The following is a 24,369-nucleotide window of genomic DNA, read 5'->3' as shown; positions in this document are numbered from 1 at the left end:
CTCGCAGTTAGATGATGATACATTAGGAGACCTTAAACCAACTTGAAACAGGAAACAGTTGAAATAGTGGCAGACTACCCATACTTCATGTATGATTAGATGAGAGCGTAATAGGAAATAGAGAAGTTAGGATAAGTTGACTTGAATTTGGAAAAGAAAATCTCAAAGAGTTACTTTGGCATGAAACCATCATCCTCACTGCTAACACTCTCCTTAGGGATCCATACAAATGAATCATTGCAACTCAGGAAATCCAAATTAATGGAGTATCTTAATGCATCAATGAAAAACATCCTCAGGTGAGACGAATTTAAACAACAAAAATCTTTCCAAAGCAGCTGGAAGATGGCCCCAGTGCTTGGGCCCCTACCACCCTCAAGGCAGACCCTGATGAAGTTCCTGACTTGGGCCTGGTCCAGCCCTGGTCTTTGAGCCATTCGGGAACCACAGGGCAGCTGAAACATTTGTCTGTCTCTCCTGCTCTCTCTGCAATTCTTTTGTTTTTAATTATGTTAGCTTTTTTATTATTTTATAATATATTTCAAAAAATGACCTTACAGATGTCTTATCTGCTCTATAAGACCTGGAATAAAAGAACACTTAGAATTAGAACACAGAGACATTAAGCTGTAATACTCACTTGTACTGAACCATTACTACCAAAGGGTAAGTATGTTTTTTAAATAAGCAGATGTGCGGCTATGCAAAATAAAATACTATCTTGTTAAAACAAAACAGTAAACTTGACTTTAATAGCTATGGAAAGGAGGTGGTTTTGTTTTCTTTCTTCAACACATCTGGTCTGGCAGCAAGTTGCATTATACATTTAAAGCAGTGTGTGCCCTGAAAGCTCATAGCTTCTGTTTGTGCGTATAACTTGGATCAGCGACCACACATGGAAAAGCACTGTTCTCAACACCCTCAACATCTCTCCTTCCAGGAGGTCACAATGCTAACAAACTCAAGACTTTCCTTGCTGATGGTACTTAGTAATTGTTTTACTCCAGTTAACACTGGATGCTTTAACATTCTCTAAAAGAGAAGTGATGAAAGCGTGTAGAAACCCTCCAGGGTCCAATTTTCACTTCCCATTCCCCAAGTAGTAAAATAGCAGCTCTACATGTTATAAAAAAAAGGGAGATCATTTAAATTTCTTATTAGTTTTTAACCATAGTAACTTTACAATGCTTTTAGATTTAGTTGAATTTCCAAAGCGAAAATGTCAGTGGTCAAATATTTTAGGAATTTATCAAAGTATTACATACAATTGATTTCCTTTTAGCTACCCCTCCCCCTCAAAAAAGTATATGTGTGTGTGTGTGCATTTACTTATCTTACCTTCACTAAAGTTCTCTTTTTCTGGTTGGACATGAGAAACCAGTTTAAGCAACCAATGCTTGCTTTTATTTCTATTGTAAGCAATAATTCAGATCTTTTTTCACTAAATATGACTGCAGCATTTTCATAATAAAATGCACAAAAGGCAATACCAAAAAATGCCTTCTGAACAAGCTTCTGACAGGCAACCCACTAAGTTAGACTCTACCAAAGTGGCACTACGACAATATAGGCATCCAGTTTCTTTTCCTTTTTCCAAATTTGTCAGTTTTTTTACCACAATTATTTTGTCTAATACGAGACAATTTTATCCTGGACTTAACTCTTAACATAACTCTTAAGAGTTGACATAAACCAAAACTGGACAGCAGTCAACTAGAATCACATTCCAATGGTCTGCAAAAATACTTGGCTAATACACATCTTTTCTTCTCCTTGATTGATTTTGCATTAATTTTATTAAACGTATAGCAAATAACACTGCAAAGTTTTTCTCAGAGCTTTTTCTTAGGGGACTCTGCAATTCTTGCCAACAAGTACCTGGTGAACTTGTAGACAGCGCTGTTCCTGGCTCCCCAGCAGGTGGCGGCCCCGCGCCCTGGCCGCACGCCCGCTGCATCCCGCGGGCGGCACAGAGGCTCGCGCGGCCCGGGAGCGCTCGCCCCGCAGCTCGGGCGGCTGGCAGGCGGGCTGGCGCCGGTCGCGTCGGCCGGCAGCAGGGCCCATGTGGAAGCTCCTCCCGGCCGCGGGCCCAGCCCCAGGGAAGGACAGAGAGGGACAGAGGGCCCGGGTTCGGAGGAGCGCCAACGCGGGGAAGGAAGTTGGGTAGGGTCGCTTCCGGTCGGGTCCCCTTACCTTCCGGGGCACGGCGGAACGGGAAGGAAACCGGGGTTCGGGCCCGCGCGTGGTGGTCCCGGCTGCGCCGTGGCGGGGAAGGCCGGCTGTCCTCGGCCCCGGGGTTGGGCGGGTGGACGCCCGGCCCTGTCCCGCGCTGTGCAGTGGCCGTGGGACCCCGGCGCTGTGCAGTGGGCATGGGCGGTGGGGCGGCTGGCCCTTCGCTGAGCCCTGGCTGAGGTGGCTCCGGTGCACGGAGCAGCTGTCTGTTGTTTCAGACGCGTTTCCGTGCTGTCAGCAAGAGGGGACAGCCTAGACGTTTTCTTTTTGAAAGAGACACCAGAATCTTGCATCTCCGAGTTCACTGCCCTAGATGTGTCCAACACTGGGGCTGGTCAGGCCCAAGCCAGGAACCCCGGGATGCAAGGGCCTCAGTTGCTGTCTGTCAGAGTGCGCGTTGGCAGTGCTGGGCTGGACCCCCTGCACAAACCTGGGATGCTGGTGTCCCAGGGGAGCTGCAGCAAAAGCCAGGCCACTTCACCCCGCCCCTTTCTTGTGTGTCTGCACTTCCCTAGTGGAAGTTCCTAGTTGCCTGCCTGCTGTTTGTGGGCGTTATTGGCTGATAAAAGGGTAAGTCGGGGGAGCCGTGATTACCTGTGTGTTCAGGGTGTTCACATTGTGATTGGGAAAAAAAGGGTCTCCCAAGAGGCAGTCTTGACTGGATATTTAAGAAGTTTAAACAAAGAAAAATTAAGATTTCTTTATTTCACTTGAATGAGAGCAGGAAAGACAGAGAAGTCTTCCATTCTCGGGATGGCCTCCATGGCCAGAGCTGGACCAGCGCAAAGCTGGGAGCCAGAAGCTTCGTCTTGTCTCCCATGTGTATATAGGGGTGCAGGAAACTTGGGTCATGCTCCACTGCTTTCCCAGCCCAAAGCAGGGAGCTGGATGGGAAGTGGAGCAGCTTGGGGTTGAACCAGTTCCCACATGTGATGCCAGCATGCAAACAGAATTAATATGATCTGGCCTCTGAAGGACTTTTGTAAACACCAACATAGGCATCCCTATGAACTTGCACCAGTGCAAGGCCAGACCATAAAGATTTCAGTTTGTCTCGTGGCTCTCAGGGTTCCTGTGGATGTGTGGAAAGAAGACAGACCTGAGACAAATTGAGTTTGGCACAGCATACCTGAGGAAAGGCTTCATGAATCAAGGTGTGGCCCGAGCCAGTGGAGATTGAGAGAGCAGTACCCAACAGTCCAGCAGACGGTAGGAGGTGACTTCCAGAAACAGCGGGATTGGTTAGTTGCAGCTCACTGTTGGCCTGGTCTGAGTGTGCAGTGAGAAGGCATTTGCCCTGCAGGACCTGGTCTGAGTAGGTGACAGGCTGAGACTTAGCCATCTGTTACAGGGATAGCACTGCTCAGACCAGGCAGACATTTGGCACTGTGTAGCAGGGCTAGCCTGGGAGTCCTGTTCAGCCTGTCTCCAGCTGTTGGCTAAAGTGCACCCTTGGCCACAGCTCAGAGTTGAGTTACCGCCACCTGTGGGCAGACCTAGTTTGAGTCCTGGGCTCAGATACCCTGGATGTTTGGGCAGTGAGTCAGAACGCGTATCCCTGTCCCCCAAATAAGTAAAGTAAGGTAAAAATTTACAAACAAAGAATAGGGGCTGGTGTGATGGCTCAACTGGCTAATCCTCTACTGTTAGCACTGGCATCCCATATGGGCACTGGTCCTTATTCCAGCAGCTGCACTGCCCATCCAGCTCCCTGCTTGTGGCCTGGGAAAGCAGTCGAGGACGACCCAAAGCCTTGGGACCCTGTACTCAATATGAGAGACCTGGAAGAAGCTCCTGTCTCCTGGTCTCAGATCGGCACAGCTCTTTTGTTGTGGCCATTTGGGGAGTGAACTAATGGATGGAAGCTCCAGTCAAGTTCATATTGGGACTTTACTTGGGATTTCAGTAAATGTATACTTTGGGAAAGTATTAATTCCTTTCACTGTTGTTATTCCTTGAGAGAAATGGTATGCCCTTGCATTAATATAGGTGATCTTTTGATATTCCTCAATAAGGGTTTAATAGAAAATGGGAGTTTAATTTATGTAAAACTGATTAACATTGAAATAGCAAAGTGTTTTCTTGACACATCATGAGTTTTATCCTATATAATGTACACATTTATGTATGTGTGTTTGTGTCTCATGATTTTATTCCTCTTAGAACCATACAGACTTTTGACTGGCACTGAGTACATCGTTGGAAGGAAAAACTGTGCTATTCTAATTGAAGATGATCAGTCAATCAGTCAAAATCATGCAGTGTTAATCGCTAACTTTGCTGTGACCAACTTGGTATGTTCCTGATTGTATTTTGCTAGCTTGCAGTGAGAGTTGAAATCAGTATATTGCCTTGATGTGAGAGAGAGAGTGCTGTTTGAGCATTTTATGCTTTTGTTTCAGTGACTTAGAAACTTGGAGAAAGTAGGTTGTATTTGTATTTGTTTACTTAACAACATTGACTGTTCCGTGGTGAGAGTTATTGGGCTTAGCTGTGATACATTCATGATGCTCGCTCTTAAAGAGAGTATGTGACTGATGGACACAAAGTCTGGGTGTGTAAAGGGAGGCTCCGCAGTGGGAATGACGGTTTTCCCGGGGAAGACAACTGTTGCTTCTGATCCACAGCTCTTTTGAATGGCTTGGAAGGTATTTGTTAGCTTTCACCAGAACCACGGGTGATGAGAGTGATAAAAATATATGAATAAATACGTTCAAAATCATCGTGGTAGGAACAAGAAAGTGAAAGTAAGCAGTTAGTTTGAACAAATGTGACAAATGCACAAGTGATGGATTAGTTTACTGGCATTTAGGTTTTGTGTCTATTTGTGTTGTAGAAAAGCATTATTATAGAAGTTGCAATAGAAAAAATAAAATTATTACCAAAAGTCAGAACCTCTAGGCTTTATACCTTGTTTTTACTCGCCCAGTGTTTACCATGTGGTTTTGACAATGTAAACAAAACAAAACGAAAACTTAGGACTGAAGCTGTCATGTTATGCATGAAGCAAACTGCTGCCAATCATAAAATTCTCAAGTGTGTGAAATGGAAGGGTTGGGAAAGTCCCAACTGATTTACAGAAATAAAGAAAAATGTGTGTTCTAAGAGTTATAATTCTGAAATTCAGAGATTTTCTTAAAGGGAGATATTTATGTTAATTGCTAATTAGTCCTTTGAAGGCAGCCAGAACAGTAGGTGTCATTCCCTCTGGTGGCAGGATATGCAGCTATTTATTATTTTACCCTTTTCAAAAGTTATCAAATGTCTCCTGTGAATAATTTCCCCCTGGATTGTATGTGCTTGAGCTGTAAAAGACTTGTAATTACTTCTCTAATTTTCAGAGTCAAACTGATGAAATCCCTGTATTGACAATCAAAGATACTTCTAAATATGGTACCTTTGTTAATGAGGCAAAAATGCAAAATCACCTTCCCCAAACTTTGAAGACAGGGGATAGAGTCACCTTTGGAGTGTTTGAAAGTAAATTCAGGTATGGATTTGTTTATTTAATTTTTGTTGTTAAAGATTTACTTTTACATGAAAGGCAGATGAACAGAGAGAAGGAGAGACTGAGAGATCCTGCCTTCACTCCCAAGTTGCCACAACAGCCAGAGGTGGGCCAATCTGAAGCCAGGAACCAGGAGCCTCTTCTGAGTCTCCCACATAGCTGAGGAGTCCCACAGCTTTGGGCTGTCCTTGACTGCCTTCTCAGGCCACAAGCAGGGAGCTGGATCCACGTTTGGGAAGCTGGGGTATGAACTCTTGCCCATATGGAATCCTGGTGGAAGCTTAGTGTACCAAACCAATGGCACTGGCTCCACACGTTTTAAATTAGATTAAAGTGGACAATTTTATTTCACAACAATTGAATTTTAAAGCAAAGATAAGGATTATAAGATGACAGTATAATTGACTTCCCGTTTAGCACAGTAGTGAACTCTGTGTTGTTGGTATATTTTGTGGATCACAGGTGGTGGTGGACAGGTGAGTAAAAGTTTGTGTTAGTCCCTGTGAGTTGTGATAGGAGCCTCGTTTGTTTGATGCTTCATAAGTTAAAATGTAATGTTGATGTTGGCCATGTCTTTTTCTTCTTTGGGAATACAAGACTTAGGAGGTAAGAATTTCCTAAGTTACAAATTTATAATGTGTCAAAATTAAACGAATAATATGTTGTAAGTTTAAAGTTGTAAAGTATTGTAAAGCTGTAAAGTCTTTGTAACTGTGATAAAGTAACTTTATTGTCATTCACAGGGTAGAGTATGAGCCTTTGGTTGCCTGTTCTTCTTGTTTAGATGTGTTTGGGAAAACTGCTTTAAATCAAGCTGTGTTGCAACTTGGAGGACTCACTGTAAACAACTGGACAAAAGAATGTACTCACCTTGTCATGATGTCAGTGAAAGTCACCATTAAAGTAAGTTGAACTGTGTTCCCATACTAAAACAAGTTCTGGGACCTTGAGTGAACTCACCACAGCACAGAGTTAGCACCATGTGTCTCTTCTGTCAGATTGTCTTCCTCCAGTCTCTGACATTGTCTCATGGTCTCATGCTCCCTCAGTTAAGCTATAATCACACAAAGAAATCTTTGCTGTATCTTTAAAGCCCTGAGATGTATAGATATGTACCTTCCAAAGATGCTGACTAGTCATTAAAGCAGTGATGTATTTTGGTATATTTTCAGGTTTTGCATTTTCATCAGATTTGATATATCCAAAGGTAATTGAAGAATGGCATTTAAGATGTGATTCGTTAAACAGGCTGACTGTGCAAAAGATATGTGGGATTGTTTTAGGCTGAAAAGCAACAAATACTTTGATTCCTGTGTTTGAAGATGCAAAAACCTTTTGTTATAATTAATTAAATATTAGTGTTATATTCTGATTTATACATAAATGGCTCTTATGTGTGGACATATATGTGCATGAAATAGCTGTCAAAGAGAAAGGCTTGTTGCCCAGATTGAACCTGAAGTTAAATTTGTACCATGGTGAAGTTACCCTGAATAAAGATAGTTCCCTCTTGGAAAATGTAGGACATTGATTTTTTTGCTTCTGCAGCAAGACTTACTGAAAGAATACTCATGTTGATAAATTCACAGGTAATAGATTCATAAAACATTTGTAAAACCAAAATATGCATGAGGACATGTTTAAATGTTAGCTCAGCATAACCCCCTTAAGATATTAAGTTACTCAAATGGAATAGGTAATGATACATGGGTTTAGAAGGCCTGAAATAAGGTCAAAGATGCTTTGATCGTCTTGGGATATTTTGCCAAGTCCTCAGAGCTGGACACTTCTAGCACCTGACATGCTAATGACCACCATTAGAGACACCACCATGGAGTGTGCAGCGTTTCTTCTTTGGTGTTTCTGATCACTTTTTGGTAAAATAAATAAATAAATAAATGAAGCCTGATCGTTAGTTTTTGCTCAGCGTTCTCAATGCATAGTTAGGCTTATAGGGTTTTGTTTTGTTTTGTTTTGCTTTTTGCTTTTGTTTTGTTTAGATTATTGAATGTTAGAACCAGAGGGAAACCTGAGGAGTATTTAGTTCAGCTTTTATATTTTGAAGAGAAATTGCGACTCGGAGCAGTTAAGTGCTTTGCCCGGAATCACATGTGTTGGAGTTTTATTCAGTCCTGTGTTGATTGCATTTCACTACTTCCTGTTGGATTTGGATGATCTCATTCACGTAGGAAGTTGGGATCTGTCAGATTCCAGTCTTTAGAGATACCCTCAATTTGGTCGCTCCTAACGCCTGCATTATTGAAGACATATGTATAAACTGTATAGTTGGATTATTTCCTAGAATATGCCAGCTCTTTCTTATTTTAATTGCCCACAGTAGTATTTTCTAGTCCTTTCTGAGTTTGTGGATGTGTGTTACTTGAGGCTGATAGCTTGATTCACGTTAGTTCACAGTTTCGTTCTCTCTTTATGTGTGCATCAGCTTCCACTGAGCCTAACCAGTTGCTCCTTGATTTACTGTGTTGAAGAGGCTTTATTCTATACTCTTACTCCTTCTGAAAGCAGTAAGGCTCCAAAGAAATTTCCATTTATCTCTTAATGTGTATTGCCTCTGCAGGATGGGTTAGATTTCTTCAGCCTGAAAGTATACCTGTAATGTTTTTCAAATTGGAATGCATTTTTAAAGTCTTTGTGTTATTCTGCCTATCCCAAAGGACTACTGTGTCATTGGCTTCTGATAATTGAGTAGTTCTGGTTTGTGGTATAAAACTGAGCAAATATGAAATTCTATTTTACAGATTGTGACTTCGTTTATCAAATTAAGAAAAGGAAAGAAAACAATTATTAGAAAGGCATGTTTGTAGTTTATAACATGAATGTTTTCTTTAGAAGAAGCTATCATAATGACTATATATATATATATATATCCACATATATTTTCTTTCTTTTAGACGATTTGTGCACTCATTTGTGGATGCCCCATTGTAAAGCCAGAGTATTTTACTGAATTTCTCCAAGCAGTTCAGTCCAAGAAACAGCCTCCACAAATAGAAAGGTATATTATGTGTTTCTAATTAACAACATATGACAGAAAAGATGAGCGCATTGACTTTCGGTTAACTCTCTGGAATTCTAGATGTGATAGTTGCTGTGTTCCACGTTTCTCTTGTGTGTGTGTATGTGTTCCATGTTAATGAGATTTTTTCAGTTAGTATGTAAAGAAAGAGTACCCCAAATTCTTAATTGGTTATTTCTTAGCTCTGTGAAACAGATGTTAACTGCTAATATATAACAAAAAACTGTTGAAGCATGGTAAATAGGTCAGCATTGCTCATGTGCCAGTGTCAGGGTCATGGGTGAGGTACCCTTGGTAGTGGGGCTGCAGCAACCCTCTTGGAGAACCACATATTTGCACGTAAATGTTGACGGCACTGGGCACTGCTTTTGTTACCTCATTTCAAAATGAGATCACTGACACAGTTTAGTAGCTCTAGATTAGTAATTCCATCTATAAAACCTGAGCACATGGCCTGTTCTCATCCTACTTGCCTGTTAAAAGAAATGTTGATTGTTGGTAATTGCAGCAAAATGTGGATGATATGTGCCAGATTTGTGAGCCACTAGACTTGGAGATCTGTTTATGGATATTGTTAGTGATGCTTTAAAGCAGTAAGAATTAGGGTTACAAGGGAAAGTATTTGTTATTATTTATTCCAAATTGTATGATCAAAATGCTGAGCATTACAAAATGGTAAATGTCTTTAGTCAGTTACGTAGAAGAGCTTGTTTACTCAAAATGTACAAGTCAGTGAATTATAGGGTATGTGACAAAATAGATTGTATTTTTTTTCTTGGTAAGGTTTACTTAAAAGATAAGGACATCCCAGACACACACTTAGGGCTAGAGTGGCCAGAGAGAGGAAGGGTTGTAAAGAGATTTTCTGCTTTAATCTTGTTATCTTGGGTGGGGAAGAGAGAGTGCTGCTTGCCATTGACTGGCTTCTTGTGAGCCTGGAAAGAGGGGTAGTACCTAATACTTCTGTAGCTGCTTCTTACTGATTAGGTGTGAAGGTTCAGAAAGCTCTCTGCATCTCACCTAATGGCTACATCTCAGGAGCCATAGAAAACAGCTGATTCTGCTGGCTGTGTCCATAGATTACTGTCACTAACTCTGAGAAGTTTCTGGCCTTTTGTGTCTTTGAGGTGGCATCTGAGGACCTCAGCTGGTTTGTAAGAGCAGGCTGACTCATTCGAGTGCACCTGGACATGCTCTACTCCTCTGCACTGGAGTCAGCGCAGGCAGCACAGCATGCACTGTGTGTTTCAGCGCTAAAACACACAGCCCACTCTGTGCTCCCTGAGATTGGGGATCCTGCCTTGTCTGGGACCAATCAGTCCCGAAAGCCTGGGGTTCTTGGTGACACCAAAGGCTGTTGGTTGGATCACCCCACATTTCCTGCCATGGGTGTGACTGCCTGGAACCTGCTAGACCCCTAACCTGCTGCCCAAAAGCCATCAGTGCAGCCAGATTGTACGATTACAAGCTTACATTGATTCTATAGAATGACTGATTATTTAAAATGGCCTTAAGTTTAGGAGTGTTAAGGAAGTTAAGAATTTCAAAAGTATTTTTTATCAGCATGTTGTAGTGTTACTAATATTTTTATTTTGTAAGGATTTTTTTTTTCTTATTGGAAAGACAGATCAGGTTTATGGCGAGAGAAAAAGACAGAGACAAAGATCTTCCATCCCCTGGTTCACTTCCCAAATGGCTGCAACAGCCAAAACTGAGCTGATCTGAAACCAGGAGCCAGGAGCTTCTTCTGGGTCTCCCAGATGGGCACAAGATCCCAAGGTTTTGGGCCTTCCTCTGCTGATTTCCCAGGCCGTAAGCATGGAGCTGGATGGGAAGTGGAATAGCTGGAACACAAATCAGCATCCATGTGGGATGCCAGTGCTTACAAGACAAAGATTTAATCTCTGAGCCATTGTGCCGGGCCCACTCATTTTATTGTTAGAGCAGTAACAAAGTGGTTCATGTTCATAAGCATGTCTTATTGCATACATATGTATGAGCTATGTTTTTATAGGACTGACAGATATAGATTTGTTAATATCAGCATCACCATAAACACATGGTTATGTGTTATGCTACATCACGATGGGTATGAAGTACTGGGTAGTAGTGGTAGTTTGTGATTTTTGTCCTTTTACTTCCAAAAATTTATTTATTTTATTGGAAAGGCAGATTTATAGAGAGTAGGACAGAGAAAGATTTTTCATTCCACTGGTTCAATGTCCAAATGGCCACAATGGCCAGAGTTGAGTCGATCTGAAGCCAGGAGCCAGAAGCTTCTTCCAAGTCTCCAGTGTGGGTGCAGGTCCCAAGATGTTGGGCCATCCTCCAAGGCTTGTGCAGGCCACATGCAGGGAGCTGGATGGGATGTGTTGCAGCCAGGACACAAACTGGCAATCAAATGGGATCCCAGGGCATGCACCGCAAGGATTTAGCCATATGGGATCCCAGTGCTTTCAAGGCAAGGATTTAACCACTGAGCCATTGTGCCGGGCCTCCACATCCTCTTTTGATGTCACCTTCAGCCTGATACACATCCTTTGAGGTCCTGAGTGTGGACATGATCACCAGGGGAAATGCAGAAGTAGGCAGGTGACAGAACCTTAGAGAGCCACTGTCAGCAGGCTTCTGTGGACGTTGTCTGAGATACTGAGTCTCCTTTGTCGTTTTCTCTTTGCTTTTCTGCTGGCCCCATCCACGTGGCCTTTCATTTTCTGCCCTGGTGGCCCAATGTGGTGCTGACCTCCTCCAGAGTGGCCAGAAGAGGATCAGGGTAAAGCATACACACAGAGGCGGCACAACAGCCTAGAATCACTGCCCATTTTACCTTGTGGATATTTGAAGATCTGGCCAAAGACTATCCAATGCTGGTGACCCTGAAGGGAAAAGAGACAGAGAAAGGAGGGAGGGAGAAAAGTAAAGAAGGAAGGCAGGCAGGCAGTAGTAGGTTTTTTTTTTTTAATATTTATTTTTATCTTGGGCCAGGTGTGGTGGTCTAGCAGCTTAAGTTCTCGCCTTGCAAACGCTGGGATCCCATATAGGTGCTGATTCTAATCCTGTCAGCCCTGCTTCTTATCCAGCTCCTTGCTTATGGCCTGGGAAATAGTGGAGGATGGCCCAAAGTCTTAGAATCCTGCACCCACGTGGGAGACCTGGAGGAAGTTCCTGGGTCCAAGCTTTGGATCGGCTTAGCTTCAGCCGGTGCAGTCTCTTGGGGAGTGAATTATCAGATGGAAGATCTTCCTCTCTGTTTCTCCTCCTGCTCTGTATATCTGACTTTGCAATAAAGATGAAATAAATCTTTACATCATGCATATGGCATAGGAGGTGGGCAGACCAGGCTGAACCCATTCACATCAACTGCTGGCGAATCTGAGCACCAGCATAGAGTGTGGGTCAGGCCAGTTTCAGTCACAACACATACTAGTGCACATTAAGGAATGCCAATGTGAGATGAGCCATACCAGATATGGTTGCAGTGCCCAAATAGCACACTTGAGTACCGGGGTGGGGCGGGGGGAAGGGGAGAGGAGGCAAAGCCTTAGGGGAATGTGGGCTCCTCTGCTGGACAACCACTCCCACTGGAGAGCATGAGTTGGGATGGAGGCAGACCAGACTAGGCAGGGCTACAACACCTGTGGGCCTCATGTGAGCTAGATTGGGCAAGGGCCATATTTGGCTGACTGTTCTGACTGGTGCAAGCAAAAATTAGAGTGGATGAGGGTTAGTTGGGCTTTGCCACATCATCAGATGGCAGAGGCTGGCACTGGAGGCCAATTCTGTTAAGTGCCAGAACCACCTGGAGAGTGCACAATCCGGAAGTTGGCTTGGCCTAGTAGGAAGATAGTGGGCACCTCCCTTGTGGGTAACCACTCCCACTGGAGAGCATGAAAACCAGGGCAGGGACAGGGTGGTTAGACAGAAAGGCATCTGCAAGTGTGTGTGGGGGGGCTGGATAGTAGGTTGCTTGGATTGAACTAGGCTTCAATGCCTATGGGATAGGGGATCCCGGGCGTGCAAGGTGAGGACCCTAAACACTTGCGCCACTGCACCGGGCCCAAGTACCCTGTATTCTTACACAGCTTGTGTGGTGTGCCAAAAATGCAGTGCTCTGAAGGCCTTTTACACGAGCCTGTTCTCAAACAGCAGGCTTTTTGGCTGCTTGTTACGAAACGGGCGGGCCCAAGGTCAGTGTTCTCTCTCTGGTAGCACAAACCACACAAGATACAGTCTATCCTGCCACGGTCCTTGATCAGGACGTGACCTACAAACAGCGATGCTTATGCTGCCTGCTTTGTCTCTGAGCCAGCAGTCTGTCTATTGCCTGCAAGTGTGAAACTGGAACAAATTTGACCTCACTAGCTTGCCATTAGGTTTTAGGCCTAATAAACACACCAATTTGAAACAGTCAGTACATGAACATTTAGGAAGTTTGAACTAGTAGAGAACAGCATATATAATCAGTTAAAATCCAAGGCAAAGCATTGTGCCGCACACCTGCAAGTTGTAGCTGCCCCTTGGGCTAAGCTTTTAGAGATCATGTAAAGAAGCAGTGTAGTAAGTGGTTCGAGAAAGCAGGAACATGCTCCCAGCACACTGATGAAACAGGGAGCTGTGCAGGTCCTGGGGGAGTAGTTGTTGCTGGGGATACTGATTTCACCGTATTCAGTGTGTTTGGAGAAATCCGTGCTCAATGTGTTTGAAAAATCTTAAAAGACAAAAGCAAAATGAATTATCGTGGTTTAGAAGAAATTTATTGAAGATGAGATAAACATTTATGTACAAGTATATGATGTAAATGGTAAAAAGTATTTCTTGAATATCTTTACATAAATATGTGGATGATGTGTGCCAGTTACTATGAAAACATTATTTTACTTATGGCTCTTAACATTTTATACAATCAGGCCAAGTTTATTTTTAAAATTTTTATGCCACTTTGTATTTGTAGTAGCCTTCTATTGAAGCAGCCTGCCTCTAATCTATATTTCTATCAGATTATATTTGTGTTTTCTAGTTTTCTTACCAGCTGTCACTGGAGCACCAGAAATACTTTGAAACTTCTTGAAAACATTACTTCAGAAATAGTGACTTTAATTAGTTGTATAGTTCTCACTAATCTCTGTTCTCTTCAGTACACTGAGAAATGAAAGGCTCATCTAGGAATATGAAGTTCAGAACATAGCACGCTTTTTCTCACTGTGTTATTAATCATCTGTGTTTGTCCTGGAGTTGGAGCACAGGGGTGAAGCTGAGATCGCAGTCTGTGTGCCAGGTCAAGTACGGGTTTCTCTCCAGCTACCCACTAATGCATCGGTGTTCTTTGCTCAGGGTAGTTCTTCCCTATATCTGTGTTTTTGTCAAGGTAGATTGTACCTAGTGGTGAGTTTCAAATTACACAGTGTTTAAAGTAAACCAAGGTACATTGTGGGTTTTTAAAAAAATATTTATTATGTATTTTTATTACAAAGTCAGATATACAGAGAGGAGGAGAAACAGAGAGGAAGATCTTTGCATCCAATGATTCATTCCCCCAGTGAGCGCAATGGCTGGTGCTGTGCCAATCCAATGCCAGGAGCCAGGAACTTCCTCCAGGTCACACACATGGGTGCAGGATCCCAAAGCATTGGGCCATCCTCGACTGCTTTTCCCAAGCCACAAGCAGGGAGCTGGATGGGAAGTGGAGCTGCCGGGATTAGAACCGGCGCCCATATAGGATGCCAGCGTGTTCAAGGCAAGGCCTTTAGCCGCTAGGCCACGCTGCCGGGCCCAATACATTGTTTTAATCCCAGCATTTTAATACCTAAATTTGTAGTCCACAAGTTGAGAGATGTTTATACTTTGTATATGTATCAAAGTTATAATTTATATTTATGTCTGTTGAATGTCTACCATAAACCAGGCAGAAGATACACTTGAAGATTGAATAAGCCAAAAAAATTTACAGGGACTCAGGTTGTTGTGCGGCAGTCTCAGCTGTCGCCTGCAGTGCTGACAGCATGGCATATGGATACCAGTTCGTGTCTTGACTTACCCCCTTTAGATCCAGTTCCCTGTTAATGTCCTGGGAAAAGCAGCAGCAGATGACCCAAGTGCTTGGGACCCTTCCATCCATGTGGGAGACCTGAAGAAGCTCCTTGCTCCTGCCTTCACCCTGGTTCACGTTGGCTGTTGAGGCCATTTGGGAAGTGAAAGCAGTGAGCCAACAGATGGAAGATAGTGCTCTGGCTTGGCTCTCTCTTCCCTCCCAGAGTTCCTTCTCTGGAACTCTATCAGATCAATAATTAAATCTTTTTTTTTAAACTATTAGATTTCTGCCCTCATCGTATTTAGTGGAAGAACCAAATATTCTAGACTCAGAAATAGTTAGTACTCTCATAGTATTGTTAGGAAAAGCTGAAGGGAAATTCTATGCTTATTTTTACGATCCTAGTTCAGTGTAGAATCTTAAATCCTTTGAACGAAATTACACTTAACTCTTTTCTTAGGTACAGTAAACTGCTAAAAGTGAACTATGTAATTTTAAAAGTTGCTAAGAAACAGGAGAGTTAACATGGTAGCTCGAATTTCATATTGTCACTCAGTCCCCCGAGATTTTGGCTTGCAGAAATCATTTCAGGATATACTTAGAGCATTTGTTGTGATGGATTGGAGAAATGCTGTTATTCTTCAAGTTGCCATAAATTTTCCACTTTTCTGTCAAGACTTAGCTTTACTTTAGCAGATGTGTCATATTCTGTGTGGCCAAGGAGAAATGGAGGCAGAGCGAGATGGCAGCTGGAAGGAGGAAGCAGGGAAATCAGTTCTACCTCCTTTGATCACCATTAAGATTGCAATATTGTTCTGTTTGATGTTGCTCTCTGAAGAGAGTTAACCCTTAAATGTTGTGAATTGCCTCTTCCTGTCTTGTTCCCTGTAGTCATCCTTATGTTGGGTTTTACCGAGAGCTACAGAGACAAGCTGCATCAACTGTAACAAAATCTCTTAGGGAATTCAAAGAATGGCCTAATGAGATTTTAAAAATTATCTGTTCAGTTTTACTTCCTCCTTGCTTTCTTCTCATTTCCCCAGACATTTAAAAAATATTATAGCATCTTACTAAAGAGCAGAAAAATAGGTTCTTTACTCTAGAGAAAGTTTTAAACTATTGTGAACTTTTCTAAAATGCTCTGAAACAATATTACGGTAGTGTTCACAGAACTAAATGTGAGCCTTAGTAACACAGAGTGGCTCCCCAGTAAACACAAGCTGCTGATAGAATTTGATCTTTTTTCTCACCCTTTTGCAATTCACATTAACTGTTTGAGTCATGTGTGTTTCCCATGTGTCTGATTATGATTGTCTACCTTGGTTATTCTGAGGAACTGGAAGCCAGTCCTGCTGTGCTGTGCAGTACCTCTCACTATAGTTCCTGAAAAGGCACATGGGTGGCTTTTGGTCATTTTGTACCAACTTAAAACAAAATCTTACTTTAAAAAGAACTTGTTGTGATTTTATGGAAATTATGCTTTTCTGGTATCAGAAATTTATAAATTTAAAAGTAGTGTGTAACTACAATATGCTTTACAAACTTTTACAGTTTTTACCCACCTATTGATGAACCAGCCATTGGAAATAATGGTGTTGATCTGTCGGGGCGGCAGGAAAGAAAAGAGATCTTCAAAGGAAAAACATTTGTATTTTTAAATGCCAAGCAGGTAATGTTAGAAATTATACTTTCCTAAAGAAGACCATAAATCAACACGTGCTATTGTTCTCACACTGATAAGGTATTTGATTTGAGAATTTTTGTACAGAATTGTGAAGTGCAGGCACCAGCGTCTGCCAGGTGATCATGTATATAATTATACTTCTTAATACCTGGTAACTGAGCTGGTTTATATAAATATGTAAACACAGAGGACAGGAAACTTTGTCCTAGCTTATTCAGTCAGTAACCATCCATAGAGTGTCTTCTCTGTACCAAACAAGGGTCCTAACTTTGTTACTGCAGAAAGTCATGCGGGTAAGCTGACAGAGTAAGTCTGATGATGACGATGATGTTACTGTGGACAAGGTAATGGTTCCAGGGCTGCATAGAGAACTTCTGAGTAAGGATTCTGCCCAAAATGAAATCTCAAATGTTCTATTCTAGGAGTAGAACCCATTCTTTTTTAATTCCAATTCAATTTTATTTTCCAAATTCAATTTTTACATAGTAAAAGTTATCTCAGGACACTTTGGCTAACAAAACATGTTTCTTTCCATTTTTAGTATAAGAAACTAAGTTCAGCAGTTGTCTTTGGAGGTGGAGAAGCTAAGTTGATAACAGAAGAAAATGAAGAAAAGGATAGCTTCTTTTCAGCTCCTGGAACGTATGTTATTGATATAGCAATAACCAGTACACAAATGGTAATTCCTGACTCTCAGAAAAAATGGATTCACTCAATTATGGAGATGCTTCAGAGGTACAGCACTATTATTTTAAATTAAAATGCAAATGGGAAGTTTTATGTGACATTTTGATTATACTTCATTTAGTAATGTAAAAGTACTAGCTTACTTGAGAAGTCTGGGAGAAAATGACCTTAAAAGACATTCATTTGGGAAAAGCACTTGAAAATTCATAGGTAGTGTTTTCATAACACAGTTTCTATGAACTTTTGAAGACGCTTCCTAGATACAAGAATTCTTGTGATAGTTATGCCATGTGGTTTACTTGAAAATTGAGTGTGACTTGTTTTGCTAGGAACAGTTTTATCAGCATGTTTTCTGCCTCTTTTTTTTTTTTTTTACAATAATAGAATTTGTATTTAGCCTGTCTGATTGAATAAAGTCATATTAAGCTTTTTTGCTGAATATGATATAGTTAAGTTTAAAATTCAAAATAATTTCTTTCTGAAGTTTCTTAAAGCTGAAATGTATTCATCCTTTCATAACTACATATTAAAAGTCATATAAAATTTTTTCTTCCTGTATAATGTAATTTTGAGGAGACAAGAAAAAAATAAAGGTCAGATACTTTAGTATTTGTAGTGCTGATAGAGTCAATAGATACGTTCAGTCAAGGGTTTCTGCCATTCTGCCATCAGCTTTTTATTGGTTAACAATCTTAGCAATATTATTATCTTTATTTTAAGATTTGTTTATATGAAAGGTTGAGTCATAGAAGGGAAAAGGGGGAGACAGAAAGAGATCTTCCCACGTGGCTGCAGTGACTGCAGCTGGACTGATCCAAAAGCAGGAGCCTGGAGCTTCTTCCCCGTGGGTACAAACGCTCAAGCACTGGGGCCATCCTCCCCTGCATTCATAGGCACATCAGCAGGGAGCTGGATTGGAAGTGAAGCAGCTCAGACCTAGCCACCGTGCCACTGGATCCACAGTCTCAGTGTTGTTGAAGCTTAAAAGGATTTGTGAAATTGTGGAGGGTGTTCCTGGAGCACTCGGTGGAGTCCTCTAGGATGACGGAGGATATAGATTCCCCAGCACAGGACAAAATCGCTAATCTCCTACCAGAAAAATGTGGTGGACCAGAGAAAGCTCATCCCAGCTGAGGACCAATTGTAGCTACAAGTATGGTTCTTTAATTGGTCAACATTGGAACAGACAGCCTGAGGTGTTCCACCCACTGCTCCCTTCTGAGCATGTGGTGGCAGTCAGCATAAGGAATAAGGGACTGCATTGCAGGTGCACCCCTCAGGTCACTATCTGTGTGGCCACAGTTGTCAGCCACTCCGTGGGGACCTGCCTGTCTCCTGCCTCCTTGCAGGGTGAGTTCAGTTACCCTAGCTCTGCTCACACTCTCCATCACACCAACTTCTCACAATGGAAATACCAGGTTAACTAGTCTGTTGACTAAATTTATACTCACCTAAGAAGATACATAGTTGGGACCTTGAGTGCAGATATGCCCAAGAAATTCATCACCAGCTCTCTTAGAGATTCAGTTGTCCTGTTCCCAGAGTCCTTCTGACGATGGCGATTGCTTTTCTTTTTCCTCATGTGGGTTTGCTAAATAGAAAATAAATTTCAGGGGCCGTTACCGTGATGTACTAGGCTGTGGTGTCAACATCCCATATGAGTGCCAATTTGAGTCCCTGCTGCTCCAGTTGGAGGGTGGAACCTGGAGGGCAGGTGGGAGATGTGAAATATTTGTGAACTGTGGAGCTATTAGGCTACTGCTTTTTAGAGAGAGTCCCTGACAGTGCTCTGTCTGTCTCAGGAACCCCTGCTTGCTGTCTCTTCTGGTTTTCCTTTCCTTCCTGACTGCCTGTAATTTAGACCTGTTAGCACTTTCCCCTGTTATTGTTTCCAGTTTAGCAGCTTCAGGAGCAGCTGCAACAGTGGTGCTGTGTGACTGACTAGGTAGCTAATAGCAAATGTCATGAATCAGAGGTCACTGTTAGCAAGTGAAGGATGTCTGAAGGAATCCTGAGGCTGATTTTAGAACTCTTCATCTGGAAAAAGAAATGGCTTGTGAGTGAATGAGATAACGTCTAAAAACAAAGATTGATTTTTTTGATGCCTTAAGGAAATTAAAAATAAAAAAGTGCTGAGAATCCATGAATGCCTAAGTATGGTAGATGACCTGTGGAACATGTAGAATATGTAATCATCTGCGTGAGCCATTCTAATGAGAAGCAGACAGTGCTGAGGTTTTGTATTGAGAACATATGCACGAAGGTGAGCTGTTTATTTATTAGGATAGGATACTAAATTTAAAATCCCATATGATTTTTAGTCTCCTATTACAGGCCAATGTGTTTAAATGTTTCCAAAGTTATAAAACATTTGAATTAATAATTTTGGGGGTTTCAGGGAGGTATGATTTGGTTCCAAATACAAAGTGCAGGCACCAAAGGCAAACTTGAGTCTCCTCAGACATTCTGAGTTTTTGCTGTAAATTCCTAAATAACAAATAATTTTATTTCTCCTTTTCCATCCCTTATGACTCCATTTAAGAACGATGATGAGTTTCAGAAGATGGTGATGAACTTCAAGAAGAGTGAATTTAGATCATTGCTGGTTAGAAATCTGTTGGATGTAAATATTGATGATGGTCAATGAAGAATTTTGAGAAATTCAAAAAGGTTGGTGTTTCTTTAACTATATCACAAGAAGGCAGTGTTTGAAATGTTTTTTGAAATACTGTTATGGTGAAGTGGTAATGAAAGCAGTTTATGTGCAAAACTGATACAATTTCTCCTACCTAAAAGCTGAGCATAATCAGTAATGAAAGCTGTAGGCATTCTATTATTACATGCCTTTATAAAACCAAATAGAAACCCAGTCATGTATCCCTTAACAACACTGAGATACATTCTGAGGAGACAGTTTCATCATTGTGCGATACCATGTTGTAGATCATATCACCCGACTACGTATCTAGCTGATATTAAAATTGTGTAGAAGCACTGTCATAAAAGTCAGTCTACCTTTTGTTTCTTGATCCAGACCTAACACTAACTGGTGGCCTTTGCCCTCTGCATTTGATCAGAGGACAGTAATTATTTCAGTGTCTGCCGTAACTGACATAGTGTAGCTCTTTGTCTGTGATGTGAGCGTGTACTGTTGTCATTTCTCAGGTTGATTTGTACCTGCTATGATGCTATCTAGAGGGGTCTGAACTCCGTCCGACAGGAGCAATCTCTTCTGCTTAGACGAGATCCCTCTCATATGACACCTTTTTAGTGGTGCACTTGCTCTTTCCCAACTCATAGCTGTGGCTTGTGAATAGAAACTCAGAAGAGACGAGATTTTATTATTGATTAAGTTACCAGGGAAAAATGTGTTTGTTATTGGCATATTAGTAGCTATAAAACAGTGTAAGTAGTCCAAGTACCTAAAAAGCAGTTTGAATATATAAAAATCATTAAAAATACTTATAGCTTAAAATTTACTTTTAAACTATATAAGGCGTTCATACCAAAATTTATATAGGACAAGTAGTTTACTGGATTGCCTGTAAATAAAAGAAATTTGAGTGTTATCCAAATCAATAATATGGTGGTTGTTGTGCTTTGAAAAATGCATTTGCATACAGAATTTTATTTTTTAATGCAAACTATTCATGTGTAAATAGTTAAAATGTTATTTAAAGTATAAATCTATTCCATTTGCAATAGCTATTTCCTAAAAAAAATTTGTTCACTGAGTGTTTGAATTGCTAATAATCAGATAAATCCCTTTTTTAATTTTAAAACCTGCAATTTTAATATCTCAGCATCTTCTCTGTACATATATCCTAGTGACATGTCTGAAATGAGGTATAGTACTTGCTCAAAAAGATAAAACTCCAAACCAAATGTGCTTATTACCTCATTCCTTTCTCATTGTCATTTATGGCATGTAGTATGGTATGCGTGATTTTTATAGTCTTTGGCTTTTAGATGTGATCACCATAGTTTGTTAGTTAAATGTTGAAAACCATATGACTTTTACTGCTTTCAGGTCACATTTCCCAGAGCAGGAAAACTGCCACACATCATTGGAGGATCACATCTAATACTTCATAATGTTTGAAAGAATATGGAATTAGAAGAGTGGCTAAGGAGCAGATGGAGGCTGCTTCCAAGTGAAGCCCACAAACTGCTTTAAACTACAGATGCAAGTTTTAAGATTGAGCTCCTAAAGGCAACCACTGAAAACCAGAAACAAGGATAACTGGCCTGAGATGATCAAGAAACGTGAGATCTGAAGCCTTTAGATTAATTAATCTGTACTTTCTGTATCACTTCTTTTAGAAAATTCTACTTTATTGGCATTAGTTTACAAAATGGTACATAAGCAAATGGGTTAGTTAACATTCTGATCTAAACAGAGGAAAAAGTTTTCAGCCACAAAAAAGCATGGGTGTATAGGTTATTACAAATCTATCAGTGATAAATTTGATAGATGGCCTGCTGTTTCTAAAGCAGGAACTGTGTGTGATTAAACATACCTGATCATTTATCATAGGGAATTTTCTTGAGTAGTGCCCATTTTGGAAACCATTAAAATATGGTGTGCCTACCAACAAGTGCACGATAGCTGCAGATCAGTGGGTGTTTCTGTGCTCACAACCACCATCCAAGTTAAGAACAAAACATTCCTAACCCCGGGAGTCCAGTTTTTATTTAATCTGTTCTCGTCTGAAAGTCCAATTTGGCATCAGTTAGATTTTCTCACTGTTTTCTCCCATGCATCCTGACCACTTTTCTGCATGTTTTCTTTCTTTATGTCACTGAACTTTATTTTTGGTGATGTCTTCGGATCATCTCCCCATTTACAGCTTCTTTCTTCAGTTCTGGTTGGTGTGTCCTCAGTCCATTGAGTTCTAATTCAGCCTAGTGTATTGTTGGATCACTGGAAGTCTGTTGCATTCTTCTGTAAATTTTCTTGTTTCCTGCTGATTCTTTTAAGTTCCATTTTCCTTTGCCTGTGAGATCAGTACCTAGTATTTCTTGATCCTTGATCTGTTTTGCCCTTTTTTTCCAGAGTATCTATTTTGTATGCTCTGATTGTGATCATTTTCCTTGGAATGTTATCTGTGTGTTTTCTTTGGATTGTAAGTTCAGATTATTTCCTCCAGAAAAAATAAAGTTTGCGTCTGTATGCCAGTCTTGCTCACCAATACGTGACCACTTTACAGTCTCTTGTGATACTTGTTTTTGGAGCACTCAGTATGTATTTGGAGTCAGAAGCCTAAGGTAAAAATTTTATTTCCTTCTTTTATCAGGTGCCAGAGTCGAGACACACACAATGCTGTTGTCTGTCCTGTGTTTTGTAGTTTACGTTTCTTTCTCCCTTTAGTGCTGAGTTCATCCTCCGCTTGGGTTTTCTTCAGTGTCCCTGCCAACATCACAGAAAGTATGTCATTTGTTGTCTCTCTGCTATAAACACAGAGGGTATTGTTTGTGCCTCTGTCCAGCTCCCCTGCTCTATCTTTTGATAGTCCAATTTTTCCACTTTCTGGATGACTTGCGTGTTTAAAGTATCCCTACTTAAGTTTGAAAGTAAGCAGCAAATAGAGTATATCTCAGGGTTGATGTTTCTCCACTATTTTTTCCTGGGTTTGGGGCCAGCCCCCCCAGCACAGGGCATCTCCCCGTGGCCTTTGGCCCCTGCAACCGATGTGTACAAGGGGACCCACACAGTCCCTGGAAGATACCAATTATGCAAAACCTGTGCAGAGAATTCAGAACTTCTTTCCACCAAAGCAAGCTTATTTTAATTCAATTTTCCAGAATTTTTTTTTTTTGGAAATGCTCTATTTCAGTACTTTTCTGCTACTTCACATTTACAAGTTGTGTTATGCATGGCTGTATTCCACACATGCTAGGTTACACTTTTGAAGTGCTCTTGTTTTAGTCTGTTTTTCCGTTGCTATACTGAAATATTTGAGGCTATGTACATTATAAAGAAAACGGGTGGGGTTTTTTGTTTGTTTCTTTACATTTTAGTTTTTATAAGGTAGTTAGAGAAAGGAAGAGGGTCACAATGGCCAGGGCTGAGTCAGGCTGAAGCTGGGAGCCTGGAGCTTCAGCCAGGTGTCTCCTGTGGGTGCAGGGGCCCAAGTCCTTGGGCCATCTTGGGCTGTTCTCCTGGGCACTTTAGGGAGCTGAGATGGATATGGGGAAGCCAGCAGTGGAGCTGGCACCCATATGGGCTTCAAGAATAGGCAGCATCAACTTAACCTGCTTTGGGACAGTGTCAAACTCAGAAAAGAAATACATTCAGTTCACAATTCTGGAGGCGCAAGGGCCTGCTGCAGACATCAACCTGACTCTGGGGAGGGTCTCCTGGCAGGTGGCATCACAGCCCCAGCATTTACCTCCAGAGAAGAAAGCTGGGAGAGAGACGGGGAGGGAACAGCAGCAACCTCCCAAGAGCACCCAGCCTTGAAAGATGCCTCCGTTATCACCACACTGAAGACCAAGTGTCCTGCCTGTGGCTCCCACAAGCACCAGACCACAGGCAGGCATCACACACCTGTGTTTAACAGCCATCGCTTTTGAGGTGGACATGTGTGTCCTGTCTTTGGAACCCAGGAGGTTGGGGTGGCCACCAAGAATGGGCAAGCTCTGACCTGCACTCTGCCCCAGGAGCCCACCCAGTCTCCTTTTGTGTCACCTTCAGAGGAGGTGAGGCAGGACTTTCATGGCCTCTTCCAGCTCTCTCCAAGCTGAGGACCCTGCCTGGGAGATGAGCCCTGAACAGGGATTCTGCCTGTGACCTGTGGCAATGGCACCCAGAAGTGGTCAGTGCTTTGCCACATCTCAGAAGACAACTTTGGCATAAGCCGGGAGGAGCGGCCCCAAGAAACTGCAGGCTTGGCCCTGCCCCCGTATAAGACTCTCCTGTTCTGTCCCACTCAGCCATCCCCGACCCCGGCCTCAAGTACTAGGCGACCACAAGCTGAGACCTGCACACTTCAGTCCGGGAAAGCCCATTGCCTGCCTCTTTCCAACAGCTTTGTTCCTTCAAGCACTGGGCTCCTCAGAGAATGTTCAGTTTCAGCCGGGGGGTCCCTGAGGACTGGTCCCACTGTGTGGAGGAGACATCCCAGAAGCCTGGGGTTTCCTTTCCTGGGGACTGCATCCAGGCACCCTCTGGGAACCTGGACATGGATGTG

The 24,369-nt window shown here is 41.9% G+C and overlaps 1 pseudogene; it reads left to right on the top strand.

Annotated features, from left to right (window-relative positions):
* Window positions 1-1,975: 1,975 nt before the first annotated feature.
* On the top strand, window positions 1,976-24,141 carry LOC121166531 (annotated as a pseudogene).
* The last annotated feature ends 228 nt before the right edge of the window (window positions 24,142-24,369 follow it).

This window comes from Ochotona curzoniae, unplaced genomic scaffold (genome assembly GCF_017591425.1).
Source record: "Ochotona curzoniae isolate NIBS_2020 unplaced genomic scaffold, NIBS_Ocur_1.0 patch17, whole genome shotgun sequence".
Taxonomy (NCBI): domain Eukaryota; kingdom Metazoa; phylum Chordata; class Mammalia; order Lagomorpha; family Ochotonidae; genus Ochotona; species Ochotona curzoniae.
This window is presented reverse-complemented; position numbering and strand designations above follow the sequence as displayed.